Raw genomic sequence first — 3,051 nt, 5'->3', positions numbered from 1 at the left:
AAGGGTGGGAAATAGTGTGCAGTGCCTCGCTAAAAACACACCGAGTCGAGGACGGCATCAGCCAGGTAGAGAGCGCGCTGACACTCAATGCGCTATGTTGGAAACGCACTGATCACACACACACACACACACCACACACACACACACACACCAACACACACACACACACACACACACACACACACACACACACACACACACACACACACACACACACACGCGCGCGCGCGCGCGCGCGCGCGCATATGCGATTGAAAACGGTGCCGTGTGATTGCTGCGGGCGGGGGAGGTTCGAACTCCCCTGAAATTTTTAGATTTCGCATATATATATATATATAGACAAACGTGTGTATATAAAGTGTACATATATACGAGACATCATATACTGCATAATCCAGTCGCTGTCCATAATGTCTACGTTGAAGTCGCCGATTAGTATAAAGTGTTTCTGCTTGTACTTTGTTTTGTAACCGTAATCGCAACATACACACATATGTTTCGACTATAGCAACAGTTTTTCTATATACCGTGACAGCGGACAGTGAGAGTCGACGACAAAGCTAGGTCCTAATGTGTTTCGCCCCTAAAAATTGTGGTTCTGCTACTGCTACGGTATCATTAGCGAAGCATACATCACCTCGGCCGTGGCGTTCCGATAAGTGACTGCGAGACTGCAGGTTCGATTACGGGGCACGGTGTGCTGAAGCACTCGTTTACAGCAAGTGGCCGCTGATAAGAACTGGTCTGAAGCCCCCTTGTGTTGTTTGACAATGTTATTCATTATAATAAATAAATAAATAAATAAATAAATAATAAATAAATAAATAAATAAATAATAAATAAACTGTTGCAGGAACTTTTTGCTGGGCTAGTTGGTGCGTGTTAACGGAAGGAATAAGGCGTCCACGAGACAAGCAGAAGAAGTGACACGGACGAACGCCTCAACGAACGCCCGCAACGGCGACTTGGCCCCCTCTCGATCGAGTCCAACAGTTTGATGATATTCAGGACCGTGAGGCTCGCGCGAAAGGATGTCAAGTCCCCCTTGTTCCCCTTGTCACTTCTTGTGTGTTGTCTCGTTGACGCCTTATTACTTCCGTTAAGCTGTGGCATGGCAGCTAAGCTTAACCTGAATTTATTCCCTTTCATTTGCATCAGAGACCTGGGCCGTTAAGGTACCAAAAGGGACACGCAAGGGGGGTAGCGGGGATGGGGCTCACGTTCCAGATAAGGTCCCTATACTTAGATAAGGTCCCTATAGAGATAAGGTTCCAGATAAGGCCCCTAAGATACGGTGAAAATATTGCAACTGGAAACAACTGGCCCCAGCTGGGACCAGTTCAACTGGTTTATGGTCAAATTCCCAGTTGGGACCCACTGGGACTGAATTCCCAACTGGGACCCACTGGCAACTGGTCCCAACTGGGAATTTGACCATAAACCACTTGACCTGGTCCCAGTTGGCACCCACTGACAACTGGTCCTCACTGGGAATCCTGCCATAAACTACTTGATCTGGTCCCAGTTATTTCCAGTTGGCAGTGGGTCCCAGCGGGGGCCAGGGGCTCTTACTGGGATATCAATAAGAGCCAGTTGCCCGTTGCAAATGGTGTCCCATTAGGAACTACTGTCTGAAGCTGGTCCCATTAAAAATTAAACCTGATGTGGCTATTTAATTCCTGGGGCTCCAGTGCAAGATAAAAAAAACAACCTTTGATACTCCATCAAATGTTTATTTTACAAACATTACACAGCACTCAAATTGTTTTCTGTTTGGCGGCAATCCTAAATTTTTTCCGTGAGATTCACGTACCCGTGACCAATGGGAGAGCGTTCCTGCAAAATAAGAGGTAACATATGTTACATGCATGTCTCAGAATAGCCATATCAATTTATTATACACAGCAGACCAGCCTTCTAAAAATTCACACTACGAACACTATTCCAGAGATCATGCCGGATGTAATCCGTTTTTTAAGTCGCTTACCTCAGCGCCAAAAACATAAGAACTACGGGAAGTAAGGCGATCGAAAGCATCTTTGTTTCCACTCGAATGTATGTACCTACAGATGCAACAGGTTCGGGAATATCCATTTGCAGTGCAAAATATGGGCCCCTTTGCGCTTTCTTTAAAAGTCGCGGACGGAGCTACAAATTTGCACGAGTATACTTTATAGTTATTTAGGATACCGTTCAAAATACTACTGCACGGCACTCGTTTTCTGTGATGCTCCAAAACAAATGGCAGAAAATTAGCAAGCACTACGCACAAACCCCTAAGCAAACATATTACAGAGCAGTGCCGAAAGAACTTGTTTACAATGCGGCGTTCCATCGTCTGAACACTCAAAACACTTTGCATTGCATTATATCTAGATGTTCTCTAGGATATTGAACAACTAGCACTCGAAGCATAAGTGATATATAGTTACCTTCAAACGGCTGCATCGCCGACAAGGCGCAGGCTTGCACAGCATTCCGCACACAATGGATCCACATATCTGTGTTGTCACAGGAAAAAACACTTGTCCGGCGTTCACCCATAAAGACTTCCAGAGACGAAACTGTCGGACACTAATTCGACAAAATCTAAATTACGCACGCCATGACTGCACGTTCCTTTTGAAGAACAGCACAACTAAGCACCACTTCCACGGACCACCACCACAGAACTATAGTGTACTAGACTATAACAGAACACGTCCAGCACTCGGCAGCTAGCCCTCGTACACATGTGGTGTACGAAACTAGTACGGCTGTGGTTCTAAATTTTCTGCCTTTATTATCGAGCTTCTTTCTTCCATTAAATAGTGCGGAATTGACATGAAATAATTCTTTTCAGTTTATTTTATGTGTAATCTTTATGTTTCATTACTTTACTGCTTCATTTGTTTGAGCGTATGAGATACGAAACTGATGTGACGGCTGTCGAGGCTGTTGGGGAGAGAGCAGAGAGAGCGTGGCGTGCGTTTGTGTCGGCAGCATGTCGGCGGCAGTCTTGGAAGTGGTAGCTCTCGGCTCTGCTCGATTTTTTTTTTTTTTGTCGTACGG

General features: G+C 45.4%; 1 long non-coding RNA gene across 1 annotated transcript; it reads right to left on the bottom strand.

Annotated features, from left to right (window-relative positions):
- Positions 1-1,712: 1,712 nt before the first annotated feature.
- LOC119377818 (uncharacterized) lies at positions 1,713-2,652 on the bottom strand. Its single transcript, XR_005180868.2, has 2 exons — positions 2,433-2,652; positions 1,713-1,836 (listed from the first exon to the last, which is right to left on the bottom strand). It is a non-coding gene; the product is annotated as an uncharacterized LOC119377818 (long non-coding RNA).
- Between the last annotated feature and the right edge of the window lie 399 nt (positions 2,653-3,051).

The sequence above is a fragment of the Rhipicephalus sanguineus genome, unplaced genomic scaffold (genome assembly GCF_013339695.2).
Source record: "Rhipicephalus sanguineus isolate Rsan-2018 unplaced genomic scaffold, BIME_Rsan_1.4 Seq5682, whole genome shotgun sequence".
NCBI lineage: Eukaryota > Metazoa > Arthropoda > Arachnida > Ixodida > Ixodidae > Rhipicephalus > Rhipicephalus sanguineus.
The sequence above is the reverse complement of the archived record's forward strand: the minus strand, read 5'-3'. Positions and strand labels throughout refer to the sequence as shown.